This window comes from Erithacus rubecula, assembly GCF_903797595.1.
Source record: "Erithacus rubecula genome assembly, chromosome: 6".
NCBI classification, from domain to species: Eukaryota; Metazoa; Chordata; class Aves; order Passeriformes; family Muscicapidae; genus Erithacus; species Erithacus rubecula.
In genome coordinates, this window is record NC_136688.1 from 26,846,638 (window position 1) to 26,873,685 (window position 27,048).

The window sequence follows — 27,048 nt, forward strand, 5'->3', positions numbered from 1 at the left end:
CCCAGGAACGCATGCAGCAGCGCGCCGAGTATCTGAACCAGCAGATGACTCAGCTGGTGCAGCAGCTGGAGCAGAAGAACCTGGAGCACAGTGCTGTGGCCTCAGGAGCCCTGCTCATCTGGCAGTTCTGGGCTATCACTGGAACCCTCGTCCTTCTCTTGGTGCTGTGGTTTGGACTCCAAAAAATCAGACGTGATCCAGACAACAGTGGCCATAAGGAGAGGTCCAGCAGCAACTTGGCAGAGTAGGATGCATTAAGGCCATGCAATAGTATATACTGTACTGTATATATTAGGACCCTCTAGTTACTGAATTTACTACATATCTTCATATCCTCTAGGTAGTGCATTCAGCAGTCCCAAATCTTCTTTGGTTATTGTTTCAATAAACGGAACTATTCTAGTATCTGGATTGTGCAAGCTCTTCTTGAACTTGACCAGATCTAGAGTATTTGTAAATTCCACTAGGTGTGAATTTGGGAGTGCCTTGGAGTAGGCACTGTTATTAGCAAGGCTTTTTAAACAAAGACACACAATTTTCACTCCCTTTCTGGTTACAGTGCTGTTACTGCTCCCCAAGTTTCCCAGTCACACAAAGTGTTCTTGTTAAATCTGCTTTGTCTGCCTGATGCAGGGGAGTTGGATACCTCTCAAATCACCCAACACACTGTTCAATAATTTCCAGGGTTTTCAAATAGGATGAATCCTGATAAAAACCTGCTGGTCACAACATCAGTTGTGGTCATGCAGTTACTTAAATGCCTTCAGGAAAGCAACTGGAGCTTTGTTAGTGATTGCTAGGCTTGAAGTCCACATATCTCCTGAAGATAGGTTACTTGTGATAAAGATAAAAGTATCCTCTTCTCCCTTATTTTTTCAGTGGTTGACCTCCCTGTTCTTTCAGCAGTTCCTTGTTACTGCACTCAGGAAGCTTCACAGAACTGACAGAAAATTCCTCTCTATTATTTGTCATCCTGCAGACCATATATATTGTAACTCATCTTCTCAGTTAAATACACAGACTTCACCTCCTCTAGCTATTATCATAGGGAAATCTTGCCATTCTCCAAATTGTTTTTACTACCTGTTTTGAGGGCATTCTATGTTTCATGGGTATATTTTGATGAGTGGCCAGAACTGAGGGCTTTATCCTGGGAGAAGATGAGGTATTTTTCCAGTGGCAGATGCATTCTTCACCCTCCCAGGGGAAGTGGCTGTATTTTCTGCTAGTTAATATAAAATAAAAAAAAATCTTTCAGAATGTGATTTTCTTTCTGGTTTCCAATCCCTGGCTTCTCAGCCCCAGAGGGAGATTATTCTATCAGATATAGGGAGAAGCCTGGGAGGAGCTAAGATGGGGCCACAAGAAAAAGGGACTTCAGAGCCAGGAGAAGCAGCGCCACATCCCATCCTTGCTGTGCTGCAGCTTGTCCAGAGATGCCACAGCCCTGGGACATTGGCCAAAATTGCACTTACCTTGTAAAGACTGGCAAAACCCACAAATTGCCTGACCTCATGGAGAACACCAGCAGCTCCACCTGCCAAAAAGCAGAGGGTAAGTTTTTGGCTGTTTGTATGAGACCTCCACGACTGATACTGAATCTCTGTGGCCTGAATACTGCAAACCAGCATGAGACTCCTTGTGTCTAAAGAGAAGGGGGTTAAATTATTGCTAATGGCAAAAACACACTGTCATCCTCCCCATTAACCATTCTGACAATGAATAAATGCAACTACTCCCAGAAAAACCTACAACTAAGTTTCAACAAGAAAGTAAGTTTTCTCTCCTTGATAGAAGTTGATCATTCTAATTTGTAATGTCACAGAAAGACATATCATAGAATAAAACTTCAGTGTCCCACACTGTGCTAGATTTGTAAAGAAATAAATTTTCAAAAGAACTTCCCATGTTTTTCTTTCATAATGGATGGGAATACTTCTTTAGTACTTCAAGTACCTGGGAAGAAGAAAACCCTATCCCTCTTTTCTCCTCGGGGCCCCTGAATCCCGTCCAAAAAGGGTAAATGTAAAACCATCAGAAATAAAGACCCACTTTCTAACATGTCTTATTACTTATAGAGACAGACTACTTATCCTTTACGTGAATTTATTTGGGAATTAACTAAACATAGCATGTTATTAGATATGTCTCTGCCTTTCTTACCACTCTCCTACAGAAGCAAAAAACTGGAATACACTTGTATTTCATTCTGTTCATTCTTGGACAACATATCAAATGTAGGTTCTCAGGGAGAGCAATAGATCCTAAAGGATCAGAGAATCATTTCCTAACATTCCAGTTTTTACAAGTTTGCAAAACCTGTCTCACTGTACACCCATCCAGAAGGTTGAAAACCTGTCATCAGCCTTACTCTTGCTCTTATTCAATGATGCTTTGACATTTGCAAAACTTTGAGCTGAAAGAAACTAAAATTGCTTTTCTGTTTACTAAAGATGTATCATCAGTGTGGTCATAGTAAACTAAGGATGAGAAATGTCTGTATTCTCATGTCACAGACATTCACCCAGAATATATCCCCATCTTCTCAAGTGCAAGAATGCAATTTAAAGCAGAGCAAGAAGAAAAAACATAGGCAACCAGGGATATAATAAAATTACCTAATTAAAAAAGGAGCATCTTAACCCAGCTTTGGTCCAATAAGAGAACATTTATTGGCCCAAATTAAATGCAGCAGCAACATCAGTAAGTAAGATTCCACTGTAACATTCAGAAGCAGCATGGGTTGGGAAATGTAACATGAGCGAGGAAATACAGGCTGATGACTGTGCTGATACATACCACCCTGCCCACATGAAAGGCTCATTAACCCAAAAAATAAATAACTGAATACTCTTAATTTACTCAAAATGCATACACCAGAGGAGTGGCTCAAGGACTCAGGTTTGTTTCTTTGGTTTCATTCAGGAAAGGACGACACAAATACAGACAATTGCTATGGCTGATAACTACTAATTTTGATTTGTGGGAAGATGCAAACCTCCATGCTCAAGGGAAAATTCTTTGCTCTCAGCTGTTGCTACTGGTCAGAACTGCAGAGTGTCATCATGCTCACAGTGTCTTGGCCCTGTGGAACTGAGCCCTTCTCATGCACAGCAGGCACACCTAGTGCCACACCTCTCCAAACCCAGTCCCTGCAATGCAGATAAATGTAGGTACACATTCTGGCTACTCTCTTGTCCTATTTGAGGCCTGGAAGCACTCATAAATACATAATAGTAGTAATAAAAACTGCTCTAACAGGCACAATATTGAGCAACAACAATACTGAAGATAACACATCTTCAGAACTAGAACTGTAGGGAAAAAGGTGGATAGGTGTCACAGACCAAAATCCCCTTAACATGGGGATAAGAGTTTTGTATGGGGGATGTGCTGAGCAGCTGTTTAAATGTCCAACTTAAGCAAGGTGAGCTTGGTGCCAAATAACTGTATGGAATACTGGGGACACCAGTGGTTTTGGGCATCTCTGTTAAAAGCAGAAATGATAATTTAAACAGTCCTGTACTTTCTTCTAACTTGGTTTTAATAGCTAAAGCCCATCAGAACATAATTAATGTTTATATATCCACTCTTGAGAGCAAATTAATCAGTTCCTCAGAAAGACCATTAAATTTTTGCCTCTGTGCATTGTAACCAATTAGGAATCCAAGATTCACAGCTATTAGCTTCACCTAGAAATTCAGAAATTGCCAATATATGAATTGCAATTTAATAAAGAAAGAACAAAAGATGGACAAATTAATTCAGATGGAATAAGAAATGAAATTTGATGGAGTATTAAAAATAGCACAATTAGAAGTAGGAATCTCTAAGTCTCTCTCTTCTGTAAGCAGTTTTCACCTCATTTGGACTGATTTGGTATATCCATTTTATTCCATAGAAAAATCCCCATGATTCCAAAGTACAGATGGATTGTGCTTTTAATGGTACACTGAACAATTTATATGCCATAGACAGTATAAAGCCTAGCAGTTCTTGCTCCATGTTTGGGGACTCTGTGGTCTCCTGGAATCTAAGTTACTAATAGTAACAGCTGAAACACTGAATCACAGAAAAATAGGAAAAAATTCAATAGATGTTGGAGTATCTGTCTCAAATAAGAGATGGAAATGTGCAAGGAAGAGTGTGCATAGTGCTGCCCATAATTTTTTTTCTTAAACTGAAGTCACAATGCACAATGTGTGATGTCATTAAAAGCCCTACTTCTAATATTTCTTTTTCTGTCAAGATTTCCTGGTAGCATATCACAATACCAACACTGCAGGCCAGGTTCTGTTTCCATATTCTGCCTTTGCAATTAATTGTTCTATGCTTGCTTCCAGTTTAGAATCACACTTCATGTTTTCATTACATTCAAATACAATTAATATGCTCTAAGTTGTGCTTTTAAGGGGTATAACTGACTGATCAGAGCTTATTGAAGAGGGTGTGTTTTCTTTCCAAGGTATCACCTTTACTTTAATGAACAGTCTATACAAGCTGAAGGACATGGATGTAAGGGATTGGTACTAAGTTTCCTTAAATATTCCTATCCAGGTTTCTTTCCATGTTTCCCCATATATTTTGAATGCAAATCATGAGTAAGATCAAATGATGGCTGTAGAATAAGCATAGCCATTACAAAAATCCATCTGTCTTACAATGCTGGAGATTCACAGGTCAGCTGAACTAGTGATGACACAAAATGGGACCAGTATAGGGATATACTAAGTCTTCACACTGCAATAAACAGCCAAACTCTTTTTGCTGAAAAACTGGGCCAGAGAGTGAGAGATAGGGGCTTGGAGAGAGAAAGAAAGTGGGAGAGAGATTAAACAGCCTCTGGTATCCAATGCCTACGGATGACAGTTTCAAAAATAATTCTGGGGATATATTTGGCAGGCAGTAGCCTGCAATTTCCTTCTAGATATATAAACAGCAAGAGCACACAAACAGCCTCTTTTTATGAGAGATATAATTATCTTAATTTTCATACATGTACAATTTACAAACTAGCTAAGTCACAGCTCCCATCACTGACCCCTTCCTCCTCCCTCCACCCCAGGGCAACCTCTCAGAAAGCAGCTGGTATTCATGAAGCAGGAAGGCAAGACTTAAGACCAAGCCTTTTGAAATGACAAACTGGAGTGGTTCATGATCCCCCTGTCTTTCACAGCACCTGCCATCCCAAAGTTTCAGATAGGGTCCTGAGAGATTTAGAGCATGAGTTCCCAATGCTTTTAAAAAGATGTGAGTGCCTCTGCACTCCAAGACTGAAAATGCTGCAGTCACAGAGGCAAAAAAAAAATAAAACCCGATCAACAATTTCCTACATTGTGCAGAGTCAGTTTCTGTCTGGGTTTGAAATCTAATTCCCCAGGAAAAAAATACTTTTTCTTTGCCTGAAAAATTTATAGGCATCCAAGAGAAAAGAGTCTGAGACAGAACAGATGCAACCAACTTCTGATGGCTCCCATGTCAGTTGTGCAGGGGAAGTGCACAGCTACCCCTTCAATCTCATCTGTGCTGGACACCCAGCTCAGAGAGCTGAGGGAAGAAAAGAGAGGCAGGGTCTAAGGAGAGAGAAGACACAGCAAGGGAAGGGGAGTGAGGTACACAGTCCTTTGGGAGGAAGTTCTGGCCTGGGGGCAAGCAGTGAAGTAGATGAAAAGCATAAAGGAAGAGGGTCACTGGTATAGCCATGCTGCAGTGGCTCCAGACTGGCTGAGGAAGCTCTGCATCAATGCATGGCAGATAATCTCTGCAGTCTGAGATGCTGCTGCTGGTTCTGCCAGCAACTTTATCTGAGGATAAAGTACAAAGTCAGGAGAAGAAGGGAAGCAAGGATGCAGGGAGCTGCCTCCTGCCACCTTCTAACATCAAATGACTGCAAGACTCCAGCCTGGGAAGCCTTTGAAGTGTGATTGATCTCATAAACTACTAAAGTGGGCAAATCTTTTTCATTTAAAACAAACAAAAAATTATCATCAAGTAATCTCACCACTGGAAATGGAAAGCCATAATCCATGAGTGGAAGTCAAGACCAGCTGAATCCAGCCAATGAATACTCAGAAGAATACCTGAGCTCTATGAAACAGGCAGGAAGAGGAACAGCAATGTTTTTCATGACTTTTCTTCCACTTTCAAGGATTTTCCATGTGTCATCATCCTTGCCAATCATTTGAAATGTAGGCAGCTCTGAATGACCTCTGGAGCAGTGCTCATAAAACAGGGAGATTCATAAAACAAAGAGTCAACCCCAAAGTCCTTAAGCTCTTCATACCAGTCATGTTTCAGCAGGGCATGAATTTCACATAGGACTGATAAGTATACCTTACCAGTCTGGATGTTGATTTAATTTTTTCTTTTTGACCTGACATACTAGTGCCACACAACCCCCCCCCCCCCCATGCAGCTGAAGCAGGCTGAATTCAATCAGAAGTTTAACCTCACACAAATGACTGTCACACAGTGAATCCTCAGATTCAAAACATACAATTGAAATTAAAATGTGAGATAGAAACTCAGAAAGCAGACTGATAAGCAATATGTTCACTGAATTAACTAACCTCCTAGCTACATGAATGAACATTAATTACAGGTATCAAGAAACAGAGTCACAAAGTGTAACTGCACTGTAATTATATTTGCTGTTTGAAAGGGTGACCCAGGTATTACACTGATAAATGAGATGAAAAACAGAAAAATCCCAGCTCAGGATCCAAGCGGGTGGAACAAAGCCACAATGACACCTATTCAGCAGCTTTTACTGCCTTACCATCTCCCTGCCAGAGCAATATTCCAAATATCTCTGGAGGAACAGTGCTGGTGCATGTATCAGTATTGGGATTACATGCACACTGCTCTGCCTTAGTATCATCCCTACCCTGAGCTATTAGCAGTGACAGACAAACTCCATAACAGGCATAAACTGTCAGCCACACAAATTCCATTTTTTCCCTGCAGTATATTTGGTTCTATCAAGATTAATGTTAAATGCACATTTACTGGGCTAATGACAAGGTACTCTGCTCCTCCTGGTCATTTCTGCCTAAAGAATAAGAACTAGAAGAAGGAAAAAACATTGATTTTTGTTGGGTTTATGATTCTTGGGTTTAATATATTTTATATATATTTTGCAAATATATATTGCAAATCTCAGACCTTTTCAGTACCTAATCAGCTCAGAAAAGGCATGGGTACACCTCAACACACACTAAGAAAAAGACAACTGGGAGAAAAGAAAGCAGGGAAAGCAGTCCCCAAAGAATAGAGACAGGACAGGAGAAGGAAATGAAGGGAATCTGGTCAAGTACATCCCAATAGGACTTAAATATGCCCTCTCCAAACCCCACACATTTCCAGCCACAAGCAAGGCATGCTTTTTGCCTTTATCCCTAAACCTAAAAGGAGCTGTTTGAACTTGTGTAACACTGCCATCCAGTGCTGCTGGTGTGCCCCAGGCTGCAGCCCCACCTCTGCACCCCGAGCCAGCCCATCCAAGAGCAAGGCCACCATCCCAGCAGGGCCCAGTTATCACCATTCTTGGTGCAGTCTTCCAAGCTGTATTCCCTTACCTGTGGAAATCCTGGCATGACTCTAACCTACTGGATGAAGACAGAAATGGACAGCACAGCTGTCCTCAGTCACTTGGACCTCTGAAATACTGTAGATCACATCATCTCAAAAGGTAAACCCATCCACTGATTTTCACCTCCGTTCTCCAGTCTTTTAACAACTCTAGAAGGAGAGTTTCTTATTTGATAAATACAATAACAAGTCGCTTGCTCTCTGGCTTGAGAACTGTGATGCAACTGGTATCCTTCTTCTAGGAAGGAGACATGACTGTTCACCTACAAGGGATACAGAATAACAGCCATGAGAATGCATGAGGTTAGGTTTTGCTCTAATGGTCAACATAGCTAAATTTGAGGAGAGGCAGATTTCCTATTTTTTTTTTTTAATAAATAAAAAGTTCCATGTCCCTGAAGCAACCAGTAGGAATACTCTCAGACATTTTTCAGTGTGGTCGTGAGCTTTTTTCTTTGAACTAGTTAAAACCCTCAGAATCATATTTTGGGACCCATTTCAGGACCTGTCTAATAATAAATACAATAGCTTAATACCTATAATAGATATAATAGATTAATACAATACTAAATAACTTACATGCAAATGCCTCAGCATATATAAAAGGCACTTTTTGTCTTTCTGTAATTTCAAAGCAGCTTTTTGTTTTTGCAACACTTGTTCAGAACTCTGTGCAAGTATCTCCCAGGCCAGCTCACTCCCTTTAGCAGAGGAACAGATTTCTTCTGGATTTATCAACCTTCATCACAGATGTCTGGAACTTTTTCACTACTAACTAAATTGGTACATTTGCTACAAAATAGCAAAATTACAAAAATAGCTCCCTTCAACTGAACAGCAGCAGAATGGACTGCAATGACTCACAAAAATAGATCCGTTGGCTTTTAAACACGCTCCAGCCAGAAAGGTGCAGCTGAATTTGATAAAATACAGACACTTTCTCTGCTAACCTGCACAGTCAGGAGAAACTCTGCCTTTCAAATCAGGTGAATTTGAAAGGAAATCTTTGATGTAAAACACAGAATAATGTCCTGTAACAACAAATAAATCTTTCTTCTCTATTTTGCTGTAGCTATATTTAGTTAATATTGATGATTTGAAAATTTAATGTAAGGATTAAGAGTGGGGATGGTATTTTTATTCTTGATCTTTAGAGAGACATCATTATTAATTAAAGCAGATACTGTACCTGAAGCCAAGTAGATAGCACACAGTATTTTTCATTTATTTATGCTTCAGATTTTTCAATAATTTTTTTTAATATGCAGAGTAATAACGCTGTTTATGAAAAACATCTAACTGCTGATCAATATAGATGGAAAGATATAGTAAATATTACATTAACTTCAGAAAGCAAACGCCAAATTTTGAGTTTGTTTCTGTGCTGCTTCTGGGCATAGTTTTGGCTTAATCCATGGAAAAGTGTTAAACCCCAGAAATCTTTCAAATAAAAGATTTTAATCAAAAGCTTTCGGGACATTCACTTTTCATCTTTCTTCAGCTGCCAGGCTTCTCCTGATCTGCTTACATTGCTTCCACCTGCTCTGATACTCTTCAGCCATTACTTCCCACTTCTGGTAAAGAGGGCCACTCTTCTGGAGCTTGATAGCAGAAGAGCACAGCACTGAGCATCACATGTGCTGTGCTTCCTGCACCAACCTCATCTGGAATACATAGATTATGATCTCTGTGCTTCACCAACCCAGCCACTTTCAGATGAGGATAATATATGCCAGAATAAAAATGTAGTTCTGATAATTATGAGCAATCCATTAGAAAAAAAAAAAAAAAACCACATAATTATAATTACTCTTAGTATGCCAGAGGGCTATTGCCCTAGTTTTCTTAGTTTCCAACTTGAAGGAGCCACTTGGGGCACAGTGACTTCTGACACTTTGTGACTACAAGAAAAGCAACATGGAAGAACAGCAGGTCCTGGATACTAATGTAATGTGTACCGAGCCCAGGAATGACAAGGTGAAAATCCTCACTCACAGAGAGCTCATCTTTGAAGACTGAAAATGGAAACCATGCACTCATTTGTGTCAAAGAGGGCTGCTGATCCCTGCTAGTATCAGTCTATTACTGCACTGCTGTCAGTGTGGGCAGTGAAACCTGCTGGATCAGCTCCCACCATTGCTGGCTTCCTTATCCCTGCTAGGAAATGTGATAGAGAAATATTTTGTCTTAAATGTGAAGGTGGGCCCTTCTGTTCTGAGGTTCCAAACATCAGTACCTAGGCAGGACCTGATTAAGAGAAGCAGTGCCTCTCCAAAAATCTGGGGTGTGAAACAGCTTAGCTAGACAGCAAGTGATAGGAAGTCCCAAAAACTGACCTTAGGAAAGGGTCAAGTCAGGTATTTTCCCAAGGCAACACAGATCCACGAGGGGGAGATGCTCAAGGCTCACAGCAGCTGGAGGGTGCTGCTCCAGTGGCTTCCCAGGCAGAGGGAGATCATGACCAAACAAGCTACCCCGACCTCCCTGACTGCTCATCCTGCTCTGCCCATCTTTGCATCTTTGTCAGAAAAACCACCAGAATAAGTTATTCCTCTATGATGGCAAAGCCAAGCCTTGTACAAATCACTGACCTTGAGCCAGCCCTGCTTATGGATATCTCTAATGGGAGCTAACAGGTATTTCATCTTCTTTAGTCCTCATATCATAAAATTTTACTAAATTCTCTTTTTTTTTTTTTTTTCAACCTCAGCCAACTGGTGGATCTCCAAATGCATCATAAAAATGATGCATAAAAATGAGTCTTTCACAGACACTTTTTTTTGCCATCCTCCAAGGGTCACTGATTGCTTTTCCCACCACTGCACTGCTCCCAATATAGCACTATATTCCACAGTTATCTCCTGCAGGAATCTAGACTTTAATACTCCATCTTTACATTAGCCGTTAAATTCTTTTGGTGCCAGAAATGCTCCCTGTTCAATAATGTAATTACATTGAAAGACACAGGAATAAAGGAGAGCAACTCAGTTTCTGTGAAATGGAATCAATTTGCAGCAGATTTAGTTATTTCAACTACTTGTAGTGCTTATCTTGTATCTTGACCCAGAGTCATGGAGGGTCATGATGGGAAGTCCTGTTCATTTTCATCAGTCAGTCCTCTGAGGTCCAGGGAAGGAATGCTATCCACAAGGCATCTTGGAAAACTTTGTCACATGCATTTCTAGATTAAACAGTCTCTGACTTTCAAGCAAGAAGACTGACAGACAGAAGAGCACTGAGGGGAATTATAATCTTCACTTTGCTTAGACAATTAATACAATATAATGCTATTTCCCCATTGCCTCCCATCCTCCATACAGTTATGCAGTCTAAATCTACAGAGAGATTTTTTTCCTTCATTCAAAATGCAGGTCCTCAGAGTCCCTTCTTCAGCTTTTGCCTGACTTTGGCACTGGCTGTATCCCCATGACACCTAAGATCCCATCAGTAAAGCTCTCTAGCTGCTTAAATTTCTGCTTCTGGGCCTGCCCAAACATACTCAAGTCCTGACAGCATTGAAAAACTCATTATTTCAGTTCTAAAGGGATTCACAGATAAGGCATTCCCCTTTTAGCAGCTTTATCTGCTAACTGGGATCCCATGGGAATTTCAATCCAGAGCTAGCAGAGAGCTGCAAGAAGGGGGTGGTGGAGTGGTATAAACTACCACTGCTACAATAAAGAAGATGGAAGAAGAAAGAGGGGCAAAGGATTTCCAAAGAGCAGTTTGTGGTGTGTTTCTGTCACTTCTGAATGTACCAGCAAATCCTGGTAAAGAATTTTTGCAGAAGGATTTCATTTAACCAGTGAATGTGATGGGTAATAGCTGGGCCAGCTGCCTAGGTAATCAATGCTTGCCATGAGCAGCATGAATGAAGAGAAGGGCCCACATAATTCAAAATTATACATGTGGCTCCTGCTCCTTTCTAGGCATTTGCTGTTGGCCATCTCAGAGAGTCTCTGACTGCATGGTAGCTTTTGTAGCTCTAATTAGGCACCTAAATATCCACTTATCCAGGCTTTTCATTTCACTGGGCATCAGAGCACCTAAGAGCTAAGCACTGCAGCACTAAAATTGAGTTTTCTGCATCACTCGGCCTCTACTTTGCAAATGAACTTTGCCTGGGAATCCCATTTCTCCCCTTGGGTAATAAAAAGCTTGCAAAGCAGCAAATTAGCTCTCTGGATTTAATTATGCATATACACTAGTAATGGGAGTAATTGCACTGTCTCAGTCACATTGCACAGTGTACTTACTTGAAACCAAGTAGAAGAAATACCACTGGCAGCTATAGGAAGACAGACTGCATAAGAGGACACTAGGTGCAATGAGGCTACAAGATTATCATCTCACCTGCTGTGGTAATTAACAGACACAACTCTCACCCTACAGATCACACTTCTCTTTACCACTCCCTTCTCCTGAAGGAACACTATCACATAGTCATCCCTCTGCAAGACATCCTCTTGTATGAAAGCTAAAGGGCTGCAAGAGGAAGTGTATGTCCTTACCATATACTCACTAAGAGCCTCAAATTACCTGACTGCTACCTGCAGCTGTCTGAAGAACTGGGGCATGCACTAGGTACTTGTGGTCTAAGCTGAAATATCCCAGGGCTCATGTCTGCTCTGCTAATCCTCTGCTGCTGTGCAAAAGGAAACTCAAATATGCAGGGAAATATTACTCCTCATCCACCAAGCTGTAGCAGGACACGATTCTCTTCCTCCACCTAGCCTAACAACATAAAACTCAGCAGTACAGGGCTCCAGCCATCTATTCACTCAACAAATTATTTAAGTTGAACCGAGCAAGGGAAGCAACCCAGAAGTGTTTCCCATGGGCATTGTGTGGTAGAAGGAAATACTGGACATGATCTGTATATGTGAATAGCATATACAGCATATACATAGGTTCAGAAAGGGAAGCTTGTATTAGTCTGTGGGGAAACGTCTCTATTTTCTTCTTAGTACAAGCAGTTGCTGAGACAGAACACTCCCCATTGCAGTTTTACCCAGTCTGCTGTCAAACCCTGCTGGTCCTCTGTGGTCTCTCCCAGAACAGTCAGCACTGCCACTCCGTTTCAAAATAGTCACTCACCTCCCACATCCTTCTCCTTTCTGGAGGCCTGAGGTGTTTTCATCGTCTTTGACACCATGCCAGGTTTTAATTCTTTGATCCCTGCAATAGCCTTGGAGGTCTTCAAATGCACCCAGTGTCCTCCAAGCTCACCTTCCTCCTGCCTGTAATTTTATACATAGCAATTCAGAAAACAGCAAGTAAAGGAAATTTGGCAGTTATCTTGTCATTTGCCTTCATCAGATACAGTCAAATTAAAAGATCCAAAACAAATTACTGAGGAAACGTGTTCAGATGACACAAAAATATATTCAAAGAGGGATGTGTAATTGCACTTGGGAATGAAAAAAACAGACCATACACTCATGAAAAAACAATGTCACTGTCACCCTGAGGTTTTATTTAAAATAAAAAGTGAAATAACAAAATTTTGGGAATTGAATTTTTTGCAGGATTGACATCACAGAAGGGAAATTCTAGGGCAGGTCACAACCCTCTGTGCAAATTTGATGTCAGCCATTTGCAGCTTTGGAGTGTGTACATATAAAAGTATGCATGGTGATCTGGAAGAAAAACCAACCCTTTTGGTAAAAGTGGTGTGTCTCACAAAGCATAGGTAGGTCTCACAAAGTGAGGTGCTGATGGGTAAGGATTGACTGATTTATGGATCTAAAACATGTAGTGGAAATGGTATTATTTCTAAGGACAGCAAGCAGATAACACGCTTCAGCTGTAGGGCGTGTTGTGTATGGGTGACAGAGTAATAAAGTGACTTGACAGAAGCTGTTTAATGCAAAAACACTTTACCATCTGATTCTCCATCATCTTTAGTGTTTGACTGACATTTGTCTTGCCAAAGAGAGTTGAAAATGAGCACATAACACACGTCCATCGGCAGTGAGTGGAAAACTGAATAGGTATGTATGTGCTCAAAATCTATTTTCCATAACTATAAGCAAAATAAAAACATTACATGCCAAAAAAGAGTAAACACATTTATGTTTGGAGTTCAAGTGAGTGACACCAACCCAAGAACAAAAAAAAAAAGATCAAAGTGCCACTCTGCACACACACATGTTAACCGGGAAAAAACTTGTCATATGTATAATCAACAAACCTTCTAGGGAAATATGTTTCAAATAAAGTTGCACACTACTGGATAAAACATGCTCCTTTCACTTTTTACTTGCATCTATCCCATAAAGCCAGGGTAGATGAATTATCTGCATCCCCTTTACTTAAATGCCTTTGGCCAAGACACTGGAACAGAGGGGATTTATGATGAGTAGAAAATCTGTTCTTCATTTACCTAAAACACATCCCTACAGTCATAACTGTGGAATGAGATAATGCCATTTGGTAAACTGATCATGCAGAGTCTGGCATTTCCCTTTGGGCATTAAAGCAGAGACAAAAAATGCATATACAACCCAAGATCTAAATAATGGAAGGGACTTTCAGCACAATTAACTAAAGCACTGAGGTTGTTATCTGCCTGTGTCCCACCCACCACGAAAGGAAATATTGTCCTTCTTTAAAGGCTCAAAATTTTACAGAACACAAATGCATTTTTTCCTCCTCCCTCCCTCTCCCTGCTTCTACCCATTGCTGCAAAGATTTGTTTTTCTTCTGAAAAGAAGTACATTTCACCATCCACTTTTAAATATTTATTGGTGAATTTAGTGTTCTTTAGTATTCCTTGGCATTCCAGCTTCCCCCATCATTTCACCACAGCACATTAGTACTGATTGGTGAAGGTTAGAAAAATGTTGTGGGCGTTTGTGGTTTCTTTTTTTTTTTTTTTTTGCCCTTGCTCAAATCAGTGTATTGTAAACATCATTCTCAGCCAGTGAATCCTGTGATTCTTCCTCAACACAAGGAGCAGGACTTACTGGCCTGCAGGAAGCTCCAGCTGAAACACTGGCAAACTGCTGCTGCAACCCTCGGTGGGGATATACATGCATATTTGAAGAAGGCAATTATACATATATGCATATGCATATGTGTGTGTGTATATTAAAAAATAAAATATATATATATATATGGATATATACACACACACACACACAGTGTAAAAAGAAGAGAGGGGAGACAGATGAATTTGGAAAGTGGTGTCTCTCCCTTCAGAGAATTATCTGAATAGCAAAACCATCATAGAGCTCCATAAAGCTGAAGTACTGGCCAGACGGATAAAGCTGGAGGGGTCCACTCTGAAGTAAGTTTGCTGCAGATATACAAAGCATATGATCTGAGAGCAAGGTAACACATAGGATGAAATAATAGGACAGAGACAGGCAGAGCAGGCACATGCTGCCCTAAAACTGCTTCTCTGTGTTCCCCTGCTGAATTTGTTCATGACATTTAAGAGCTGCCACTGCTACTGCCAGGGCTTGAAAGAGGGCAGAGCCTGCTCCCAGATAGCTGGGAGAAGATATCTGCCCTTTATAAATGCAGGTCTGAGCAGTGATGGAGGAAAAAAAAGTTCTAGACATCCTTTTCCTGTGGGTACACCTGTGAGTTCTTAGAAGAGATGACCTAAAGACAATTTATTCTGCATTACACTTTTGTTAAGCATTAGTGCCCTAATTAAAATGATTCACAACTGGGTTTCTTTTTTTGGTTGGTTCTGTGTTGTCCCAGCTTGTGGTGGAAAACATGATGAAGGAGGGATTACAGTGCCTCTTTGTGTCTGACAAGAGGCAGTTTATCTGCTCTATCCCATGAGTCCTACCCAGCCTTCAGTTCTGCTGCCACTACTGGCATATCAAACATCCTTGACTTTTAGGGCCAGATTTCCTGTACAGGGTGGAAAAGATGGCAAAGGACAAATAGAATTTTTACCCTTTCAGCCACATGCTGGCAGGCAGCTCCATCCCACAGGCACTGAGTTGCTGTATGGTCAGTCTATGGCTGGCATTGCCCCCTGTGGTGTTGTGGAGAAGGACTGTGGTGGCCCAGCCATCCTGCAGCAAAAGGATGGGCCCATGGTGATGCTGTGCAGCAGCCAGTCACCACCTGCACCCTCTGCCCTGGGAGCCAAGCCATTTTCTTACACAAAGAAAAGTGTGACTGGTGCTGTAGCCAAATATTGCAGGTAGGGAGCTTATACTAAATCATCCCATTTAAACAACATCAGACCTCAGAAACTACATGCCTGATGCTTACGTGACATCTCAGGATGGGGAATTTCAGGTTTTCCTCTAGGTGAAAATAAAATCCAAGACCTAGATGTTAACCCCCAAAGTAGCCCAGACCTGCTTGTACAAAGAGCTTACATTGTTCCTCCAGTGACAAAACCCAAAGGCATCATAGGTTTTATTAGCTCAAAGCTCTGTATTTTACCTCAGATTGCTGAAGTGGTTTTTCAACACTTTACTGAACTATTGAGTGACTTATTTATAGTTTGACCTCAAAACCAGTTCAGATTTCAAACGTGTTTCAAAAAAAAATTCAGGCAGGTCAAACCCGTAAGACTATGTGTCTTGGAAATGGCTGCTCACAATTCTCAAAACAAATCCCTAGGCTTTCTGCTTTTATCTAAACAGTGGGCAAAGACTGCAATTGTTTGATGCAGAATCTCTGGTATTTGCCCTCCATCACCCCTTCAACACATACCCTTGAAACACAGTTTTCAGAATGGATCCAGAAAAATTGCAAGTACAGAAGATAACAAATATACTAAACTGAAGTACTAACTTCCAGGTATTTCAGACCACAACAAAAACTGCAGCACTCACACAAAATAAACCAGTTGAAAAAGTGAAGAAATAATTATACAAAAGGGGTGAGAGTAAAACAGAAAGGATGAAAGAGGGATGCTAGTGTGAAGTTTGAGATCTCTGCAGAATTCAGTTTGCATTGTCCCAGGTTCTATGCTCAGATAGAGCCATGTGAGCCTCTTGGTCTGCCTGCAAAGAGAAGCAAAATCTCTGCTGTCAACCTGCAGTCATCAGCTATACTTATTTTGGGGCTCGGTGAAAACAGATTTTGTGAAGGAGCACTGAGAAAGGGAGCAAGATAAAGGCTATCACCTCCAAAATCTACATACATTCAAGTGGGAGTAACTGCAGTAACAACATGAGCAATACAAACCCCAACTCACGTCCTGTCAGTTCTTTTTACAAGTGTCCCTTAGCCTGATTCTTTGCTTCACCTCCTCCTTACCCAGGCAATATTTAGCAATTATCTGGCAGTTGTGGATCTTAGAAGATCCATGCAGAAAATTTTCCACACAGGAGAAACATTCACTGATAGAGCATAGTTTCATAGGGGGGTCATCCCTTGCACCTACAGAGAGCTCCACTGAAGCAACAAAGCCAATAGATGACACTGTGGATGACCTAACTCACATTTAAGAAATCAGCCATGACCATCGTTGCCAACAATGTTCAGGAAAATTCAGTGTAAACAGGGCACTCCTTGGTAATAAAAATACATATTGTACCCCTGAACTCTGGTGAATGGCATCTCTGCCTCCTGGTATTCTTACTAAGAAGGTTCACTGATGGATGATATTCAGGAAAGAGCACTAAGATTTTGATGTCACAAATAAGCAGCAGAAAGATAAGATGTAGAAAGGGTAATAATTTAAACTGTAGATCCTAACAAACTTCTATTATAGCACAGTAGAGTGTTACCAAGAGAACATGAAAACAAACTGATAGCTGATCTTTTTTTATGGCAAATAAGTTCTCTTGCTGCAGTGAGTAGCATGAGTTACGAGCACAGAGTATGAATTATAAAGACAGTCTTTGCCATAGTCCCTGTATTTTTAGGAAGCACTGTTTTCATAAACTTTCTTGGCAAAACAGGAACACACATTAAATAAGAGAATGTCTTCCACTTCTTTGATAAGTATAAAGAAGGCCAGTAAATTAAGAGTGCATATCAGAGTTCAAATGTTAGTATAAAGGTATTTCATACCAACTCTGAAAAGAGGATATAAACAACCTATGTTATAAACATTTCCAAAGGTTCCCAGGTGATGCCTGGGATCTGGAATGAACTGGTGCCATGCCCCTAGGAATCCCTGTGATGGAGCTGAGGCAGTTGCTGGTTCTGAAGGTGTGCACATCAGGAAGTCTGTGTGTGACAGTGCCCAGCTCTCCTGGCTGTTTTAGGCAGAGTCAGCAGGATGCCTCCAAGTTGGTTTAATTCAGATAACTTCACTCCCAGAATGGGAATGTGCTTGAAATGGTACTATGTCTGTTTCTCTTTTCCTGGAGGACACATGCAAACATGAAACAATTCCCTGGTTTAGCCAGCAGCAAGTAAAATGCTCTTCAGCTGCTCAGCCCTGCCAGGAACCTGCATTAGCCAATGGCTCTGGCAGATGCTGTAGTTCCCCCACCTCATGGAGAGAGAACTCTGACAGGGTTTTTTCAAAATCTTTGTGCTTTCTACAGTTATTGGATTGTGCAAGGAAAAGGCCTGCATTTATTGTCAGCCTTGGGATGCTTTCAGCCCTCTTCTTGAACACACAATTCTCTGTTGCCTTTCCAAACAGTAGAGTGGCTAAGGAAGGAAATTGCTGGGAAAGCTTCCATAAGTACATCTAGTCCCCAGCAAATCATAGCAATCAGTCTAATAGAGAAATTTAACAGAATCTAAGTAACTTTGCTGCACTAACTGCACATTACCAGGGTTACTCACAGTAATTCAACCATGCTGTAAGTCATGTCACCACAACACCCTGGATTTCCTACCACCTGCCTTGCTCCTCAGACATTAACTGACACAAGGTTCCAATTCTATCCTTACCCCACTTTCCACGCTGCTCCAGAGATGAGGAGCGGACACATCAGAGGGGGAATGACATTAACAATGCAGATGTCCTAAAGAAAGCAGATTGGGAACTACATTTATTCATTTCTCTCTCTACACAAATGCATGTAAATATAAATGCAACTTACCATCAACAGGCAAATGCTGCTGGAATATATCAAACCCCCTATAAAAGAGACAGCAAGGAAGATGTTCTGAAGTCAGATGTGGGCAGAATGGACTAGCTGCAAACTGGTGTTGGACCTTCCAAGAGGATGCTGCTAGTCCTGTAGCTCAAGATGAGCACAGAGGAAGGTAGCCTGATGAAGCAACACCATGTCTAGCCCACAGCACACAAGATAATAAGGGATTGAGCAGTATGGAAAACCTACACCTGTAAAATGTTAATGAAACACAGTTTGCTCTTAACAAAGAGAAAAAACTGAGACCTTGGAGAACTAATTCCCTTAAGATTAACTTAATATGTATGTCACTATTAAGCACAAGCTATTTACTACGTTTTTGTTACACTGATGTAATTTCCTCTTTTTAATGGCTTTGGAAAACTTACCTATTGCAGTTGATTGTTACAAGTTGTCTTCGTGAAGAAAAAAAGATAGCCAACTGTCCAAGGCAAGAGGAGTACAACATCCCTAAGTTAAATGCATGTTTAATGCACTTGGGTGGATGGCTGAAGTGCTCCCCAATTTACTTGGTCTGAGTCTTGAGTACAAGAAAATTTCCCATTCATCCTTAGGGGGAGCTCAGCCTCGGGGACCTGTGACAGTGTCTACAACACAGCTCAAACTTCTCCACAGCAAGAGGTGCCAAGGTTGGAGTATAAAACTGATTCCTGCTTAGACCCTCAGAAAATCAACAAGTCTTTGTCCTCCCTCAGGAAACCAAAAATAGCAGATCAGAAGACTTCAGTTCACAGTGATGATGAAAAGGAAACTTTACCATTATTTTCTTTTTTCCTCAACATGGGGCAATCCTGTAAGAAGTCTTTTCTAAAACTGGAAAATATATGCAGAACTGGTTTCATCTGACAGATGCTGTGATTCTCTCGCTCCCTGTAAAGTGGTGAAGTATAGCACAGTAGTTACCCCACTGATGCTCCAGATAAGAAGAGGGTGATGCAGGAATCAAGTATCATCTCAGTTATACTGCTTCTCCAGGTGGCAAGTACTACATGCCACCTGCTGTGTGTGCCACTTCCATCTCTAGACATGGGGAAAGATGGATGAAATCAGGAAGGAATCTTCTGGAAGAGCTATCAAAGATTAGAAGCATTGCCTGCCATGACCAACCTGGGGCCTGCCCACTGGGCAGATGGACTGAGAACAACTTGAAGGGACTCCAGGATCTGTTAAACTTTCAGAGCTTTCTTGCTCAAGCAAGACAGTAGAGCACAGCCTGATGGGCTGGACTGATCTTGTAACAGGGTGATTTTTCTGTAACAGACTGTAAATGCTGATTTTGTTTGTAAAATCTGGGTTGGTCTCTGCCATATAGCAACTCTTTTGCACATACATAAGTATTCACTAAAAACAGGTACAGAATTAAGTTAACACTACCACAGTGTAGTCAAAACCATTATTTGGCACCATGTGGCACAGCTTCCCTGCAATTTCAGTAGCTGTGGCAGGGAAGTGGAGTGGACTGTGCACTGCTGACCTCCACACACAGTTGCAAGTCCCTTTCCAATCTGCCTAATGATGAGAACTTCATCTGGAGTATCCACAGAAAGAAAAAAAAAACACCTAAATGCGATTGTAACATTTCAATGAGCCTAATTAGTAATAAAGGTCAGTCTCATTAGAAGCTCTTCAGGGAAGGATCCACTGAAGGAAATTAAGCAGCAAAAGAATTTTAACATGATGTCCTCCCTTGCCTGCACCACAGACTTCATGGAGGATTTGATGAGCAACCAAACTACTTGAATAAGTGATGAAGGTATTGATTCACAGGCATTCTGTGACAACAGAAATGCATTTCTAAACTGCCAGAAGATCATTCAGTGTCATGCATGTTACTCACTGTACAGGACATAGTGGCAGCCCTGGGTCCATAAAGGAAGCTTGTCCCTGAAGTACATCTCCTAATTGCCTCTCTACTGCTCAATACCCAGAATCCCATGTCCCTCCCTCTCCCAGGTAGTCAAGCTCGCACACAGCACCCTGATATGCCATTTCCTTTGATTTTTGCATATTCTGCCTCCAACTATGTGTCAATAGAAGCTGCTCTCTACTCATGGGTATGACATCCTACTCTGGGCTAACTCCATTCACTCCTGTAAAGACCATTCAAGAGTTCTGACTACCTCCTACCTCAGGAAAATCTATTCCCAGAAGTTATGTCTTACAATACAAAAGTGAGGAATTAAGTTACAAGAAATATTTTTTTTCACAATATAGAATGGACCTTTTCCATGGTCTCCACACCTCAGCTAAAGGAATGCTTTTAACTTGTTTCCTGCTCTGAAAGGGTTTAAATTAGAACTGTAGGAGGGTTAGGTTTCCTCCCCCTGAGATACTAGAAATTCCTAGAGCATAAGAAAGCAAACAGGTCAGTCCAGTTTTAAAGCCGTAAGTTTAACTGAGAAAAGAACTGACACTGGCTTGTGCTTGAAAAAAAAAATGCAGTGGTGAAGGAAGAGAATATGATCCCCTGTTGTTTCTACTGCTAGGCCAGAAGAATGCAGCAACAGCACTCCTACTGTTCTAGTTACAGCTGTTTTCTCACTTTCTATGGTCCTCCTGTCATGGGAATAATGGGGAAACAGTAGCTGCTCTCTGCCCAGAATGTGCGCTGGTGTTAAGGAAGACTCAGCACCTCAGAGACTTTGATACCTATGCCTTTTTAATGAGACATTGAGAGATTTTTTTTAGCTGGGCTGAGTTCATGGGCTCCCATCAGAAGAGCTTTATCATATTGTGTTGGGTTTGGCTGGGGTAGAGTTAATCCAGCTTCAATAGAAAGGTCTAGAATAAGAGACAATTAGTTAAAGAGATCTATAGATATGAGACGCAGAGCTGCTACCCAGAAAAAGAAAGAAGTAAGAAGAGAGTAATTTCTTTATCAACACTGAAGGTAAACTTCCTTACCACTGATCCCAGAGAGCTCATCAAACCCTGAGGATCCTGGGTCATGCTTCTCAGGACACCTCCATGGGATGGAGCTGTTGGTGGCTGCAGCATCATTCATTCCTGGGGGGTTTTTCTCTAGATGTTTCATGCAACTTCAGGGAAAAAGAAAGAGAGGAGATTGTAAAAGCTCCTGAGTATTCTTTAAATGTTGGTGTCTATGACAGGATGCATGTGAGGGTGTCTTCCTTACCTTACTGTGGAAAGGAAAAATATATTTTGAATTTGCTCATTCCTTTTGTGGTAATCATAACAAAGATGAAGAAAATTTATCCAAGTTGACATTTTTAAGTAGCCACCATTTTTTAAAATTCCCTGCAATCTTTTGCTAAAAATTTCCTGTCAAATTGCTTTGATTTTCTTTGCTTTGTTTACTTCAGTGGCTAAAATAAAAACTTGAAGCTTCCCAAATATTCACCTTAATATCCAAATTTTACAGAAAATTTTTTTTATTAAATCATCTTGACTAGTGGTTTTCATAGCCATGGAGCCCTTTGTGGCTGATGCCCTGACTTAAGTGCTACAACACTGGGTTAATGTGGCTATGGAGCTTTCAATAGTAATATTTGTGAGGGCTTTTGTTTTTGCGTTTGCATGCTTGTTCTTAAAGAGAGATTTTAAGGGGGTTTAGTGCCTGGTACTGGCTTTTGATTAATCAATAGCTGTTCACAAAGACCTTTTTCCCTACCTTGTTTTTATACTATATTCCAGCCTTTCTTTCTGGTAAAATCCAGCTTTGCTCTAGCTGGCCAGAAGCAGTTCTTCATTTAGTGTTGCTTTGCTCCTTCTCTGCCTCTGTTTTCTCTGTGATATTTTGGAGCCCATCCTTTCAGGACAGGGATGTGCAGGCAGCAGACATTAAGCAGGGAGCTGCTCCACCCAGTGGGTGCAAGCAGCAGGCACCACACGCATCCTTTAGCAGAAAAGTGCATAGGAAAGCTAGCTTGCCTTGGGCCTATCCACAAGGGCTGGACAGTTGCACAGTCCCTGTCCTGGACATCCGAGGGTCCCCAGGCTGATATCAGTGGGTCTGGAGCCCCAGCCAGCCAACCCAGTTGAGCAGACATGGTGCAAATAGCCCTGGCAAGGGAATGATGGGGCTACCACAGCTGGGGGCAGGCAGGGCTCCTACACCAAAAGTAGCACAGTGCAAACATAATTGAGCTAGTCTAACTGCATGAAACCAGGCTGTGAATCAAAGAAATCCTTACTTTGCGTAATACAGCATATCAAATCTTGTGTGTTGAATGTACATTTCCATAAAGCATCACTACAATATACTAACAGATGAGGGCCAGGAAAACCTTCTGCCCATGCCCTGGCCCTTCCCTCTCATGTGCTTGCATCAGGCACAGCCAGGCAAGGCTTTTGTATCAGTCGGTACCAGGGGGTCTGCAAAGAAAGATGTGAAGCTGGGGCAAAGCACTCCTGTTCTGCTGACTCGCCTCAGCAGGCAGTCCAGGCCAGTCTCATGAGCATGTTAAATGAAATGTTAACTGCTGAGTCCCTTGAGGGGAGAATAATAACTCACAAGAGGGACAAGGTCAGAGGATATGCAGTTTATAGAAATACTTCAAGTTTGTAACTAAGTACAGCACTATTTTGGGGGGAAGTTAGCCTGGGTAACAAACCACTGAACAACAGAGGCTACTGAGAAATTAGCTGGATTTCTGCCTACCCCTTTCTGGAAATGCATAAACGTAAGGGAGATTTTAAAAAGTGTATTGTGTCACAAGCAGCCCTGATTGTAAAGAGAAGACTTCTGTGTTCCTCATGTAAAGCAGCCAATCAAGGCTTGACCCTCAAGTATACTTTGCAGGAGACTAGAAAGACTCCAGGCCACCCTCTGCCAAAACAGCTCTTAGTTCATGATCTAATCCTTGTATTTTTAGACAAGAGTTCACAACATTATTCTGTTTCCTGTGTTAAAGCAGAGTAGTGTTACTATTATTATTTTATAGCTTTATACTGCAATGGCTGTGAGAACATCAGGGAAGTTTATCTGAATTGCTCAAGGTGCTGCAGAGATTTATAATTGATGGTGCCCCCTTGAAGCATCTCCAGTGCCTTACACCAGGTGGTTCAGTTTCATAACAAAGCATGCAGGCATTGTTCTCTGACCAGAAACAGAGATTGGTGCCTTTTGACACCTTGCTCTCTCATAGTACCTAGATGGTCTGTCAATATCAGACAACTTCTCTGCTCTCCCAAGCTTCTGAAAACATGCTGAACACACCATGATCTGGGGGAGTGCTGGAGCCTGGGATCACTTCAGGATTAGAGTTTCACAGACAAAAGGCTTCTTACTCCTGAGAGGACCTGGGTTGGAGGAGAAGGGTAAGAATTCAGAGGAACCCATTCCAAGCATGCAGTGAAGGTTTTAAGCAGGGGCAGTCTTTCTCCAATCCTCCTCTCCAAATTGACATCAGGCTTTAACAGTGCTTTTGACTTGGGCTTAGTTGGCCTGGTATAGAGCACTCATTCAACTGACTGTTTTGCATAATTAATAGTCTATTCATCTTGGCAATGTGGATGTACAAAAAACAAGTTAATTTCAGACCTATGGTTTTACGTTTTACGAAACTGCTCCACAGCTTCTGGCCAGATGAACAAATTGTAGGAAGGTGTTATTATTCCCAATTGCAACTATCCATATATTTGTTCTCTGCTCTGTAACACTGCACAGTTCTGGCTATGCACTGACTGCCAAGTACTTGTGGGACTGATGAGCCTTTTCAACCTGCTTTAAAATGCTGAGAATTCTGTGGAGCAGAGGAACATGATCTGTCAGAGGTGGCTAAAGAGATAATTTTGATCTGAAGGATGAGCCCAGCAGGAAAATGAGATGATGTGCCAGAATGAGATGAATGACAAAGTGATCTCTGGACCAGACTTACTGAGAGCATAACATCTGGCCTTCTGACTGGCCCTTTGGTTCCTTGTGGTGCAGCTGATGGGCCCCACAAGAACAGCTAGAGGACCTGAAAATGCCTTGCATTTGCTGAGCAGAAAGTCCTCTGTGTTTAAATACCCTGTGTCCTGCTTGCTGGCTGCAGCACTTGCAAACATTACGTAGGAAAAGCACCAACCTCACATCATCATGGCAGTAGGGATGATGAGATGTGCTGCAGCTTCCAGGAGGACAGGCAGGTATCTGCACGAGTTGCCACTGGTATTACACAGTCTCTTTCCCACAACAGCATTAGCAGGACATTAGGCAATTGCATTTGCTTGCATAGAGTCCAAGAATTAGATTCCAAAACATTTACAAGCAGAAGGAAGAAGCAAATCCATCAGAGAAAAACAGTAGCTTGGCAGATTACCTGTTGGCATTCTTTCACCTCATTTTTGAAGGTAGGAATGGAGTCCATGTTTGGAAGTACTTAAGAGTTTTGCTTAGACACATTTTCTTTTAGCAAAAATGAGCAGAAGGATGAGCTTCCAGCAGCAGGTGAATTAAGTTTTGTCTTCTGTTCTTGCTGGTTGTTGCCAGAATGGCTAGGGCTCACTACATACAACTTCACTACCAAAATGTTTGTCTTGCCCTGGGGGGGACCACAGAGTTGGAATGCTCTGAAGCCAAATCTGTAAGGACAAATTTTTCACCACTAATCAAGGTACTTGTTCTTTTTCAGCTTGCTCAACTGAATACAGCTGAGTGCTTCAGCTCTGAGCCTATGTAGAAAAAGGGTTGAAAGAATTTGATGGTGATAGCAATAGATGTAGAGAGGGGGAAGAGCAGGCTGGCCTTCCAGACATTGTTGGGTCACAGGTATACAGAGCATATACCTACTGTTGCCCTTCCTTTTTAATCAGGGTACTTGGTGTGGCTGCCAGTTTGTGGTCCCAGGCAGCAGCAGCAGCTGCAGCTGCACACAGCACCCAGGTGCTCCTTGAGTCCAGTGAGCTGCCAGGTGCCCCTAGGAAAGAACCTCCTACTGAGGCAAAAGCTGTTTCATAAACCTTGTGAAGAAACCAGCTCTTCATATACCGATGAAGCATTCTAGCATCATTTTTATGCTTATCTTACATAACTGAAATGCATCAAAAAACAGACAGCAATTTTCTTTTGGCTGGCAAACATTTGCAGCAGCAATTTTACACATGATGGTTATTGGTTAAAATGACCCCATCACCACTTCACACCCAGCTGAACAACTGAAAACTTCATTCCAAGAAACACTAAAGTATAGCTGGGGAATGTTGTACTGCTGCTTTAAGATTGGCAACCACATCCATTAGTTCACAACAGTGAATGTAAAAAGCAGAAACTGCACATTTTTTATCACTTGACAGCTGATTCTACCTGCTGAGAAGAAAGTCTGCTGTCTACAGCCTTGATTCAGCACAGTGGGAGGAAAATGGCCTATGACAATCACACTACACATCTAAAACTCCTTACAACCTTAAAAAGGTAGGAGGAGAAATAAGGATTGAGCAGAGCTGCCACTCATAAAAAGGAGCATTCTTGAGAAAAGTGAGTTTTGCCTGAAAAGCAGGATGTGCAATTCTTTTACTCTCCAGCCTGCATATGTGGAAGACATGGAACAAGAGGAACATAGGGAAATCATGCAGTAAGATCATGACATTCTTTCTTTTACTAGGGAACTGCTGCCAAACTACCAGCATGTCATTTTGTTTCTCATGACAGCTATGTAATACCAAGAGCATTTACTTGCTGAGAAGCACAGTTACCCCTCAGAAACACAGCTGAAAACCAAAGTTAAATCAGCTCCGTTTTCTTAAAGAAAACACAACATTTATTCTGGAAGTACCATGCGGACACACAGATTAAAAATGATAAATGCAGGCTTTGGGATCTTTTTCCCAGCAGACAGGATCTAGGTCTGCAAAGCAGAGCAGTTCATGCAGCAGCCTGGGCCTCAGCGCAGTCCCCAAATGTGGCTGCAGTACCTCTTTGCTCAATTCCGGCAGTAACACGCTCCGGCACAATGGCTTTTATCAGCAGAGAGCGCTGCTCCTACCCGGCATCTTTTACAAACAGACTTCAAAACACTTCACCAAGCCGAACTCTCGTGCCTGTCGCTCTCACGGGCAACCCAAATGGCGTGAAATGAACTACCCCGGATTGCGGCCCCCATGGCGACGGCACAGGCCGGGCCGGGCCGGTCCGGGCGGCCCCGCTGCCGCTGCGCCAGGCGCCAGCAGAGGGCGCTCCGGCCCCGCACAGGTTGAAGGAGACTCCTTTCCTTTTTCTCTCCTTTTACTTGGTATTGAAGGGGAAAAGTGCTCCACGTGGCTTACCGGGGTCTCTGTTCCCTGCCGGGCTACTCCCGCCGCTCCCTGGCACGCTGTGCGGCCCACGGCGGGAGGAGCCCCGCAGCTGCACCCCCGGGCAGTGAGGCACAGCGAGGGCAGGATCCCGCCTGATCCCACCGGCACCGGCTGCCCAGGGAAGCGCTGCCTGTGTCACTGAGGAGTTTCCACGTCTGCATCCACATGCGCTTTCAGC

The 27,048-nt window shown here is 42.0% G+C and overlaps 1 long non-coding RNA gene across 5 annotated transcripts; it reads right to left on the reverse strand.

Annotated features, from left to right (window-relative positions):
• Nucleotides 1-1,089: 1,089 nt before the first annotated feature.
• On the reverse strand, nucleotides 1,090-27,048 carry LOC306803909. 5 transcript variants are annotated; one of them, XR_013774745.1, is made up of 4 exons: nucleotides 23,744-23,944; nucleotides 21,537-21,670; nucleotides 1,476-1,537; nucleotides 1,090-1,225 (listed from the first exon to the last, which is right to left on the reverse strand). It is a non-coding gene; the product is annotated as an uncharacterized lncRNA (long non-coding RNA). The 5 variants fall into 5 exon arrangements; XR_013774746.1 differs by lacking the exons at nucleotides 21,537-21,670; nucleotides 23,744-23,944 and adding an exon at nucleotides 7,578-7,696; XR_013774747.1 differs by lacking the exons at nucleotides 1,090-1,225; nucleotides 1,476-1,537; nucleotides 23,744-23,944 and adding exons at nucleotides 12,693-12,830; nucleotides 26,841-27,048.